Consider the following 203-nt stretch of genomic DNA (forward strand, 5'->3'; position numbering starts at 1 on the left):
CGTTGAGCAGGCACCGATCGGGCGGGTGAGGGTCTGGCGAGAACCGATGGGAGGTGTCGGGGAGCTGGCTGCTACCCATCCCCGGGGGGCTCCGGGGAGGGAGAGGGGATGTCCGTGAGATGCGTGCGGTCATCGAAGCCAGGAGGAGGCTGTGTACGGCAGCGCCGGGCGCGCGCCCCGGGCAGGTTGGCTTTTGCCTGTGA

The sequence above is a fragment of the Cariama cristata genome, unplaced genomic scaffold (genome assembly GCF_000690535.1).
Source record: "Cariama cristata isolate BGI_N322 unplaced genomic scaffold, ASM69053v1 scaffold10536, whole genome shotgun sequence".
Classification (NCBI taxonomy): Eukaryota; Metazoa; Chordata; class Aves; order Cariamiformes; family Cariamidae; genus Cariama; species Cariama cristata.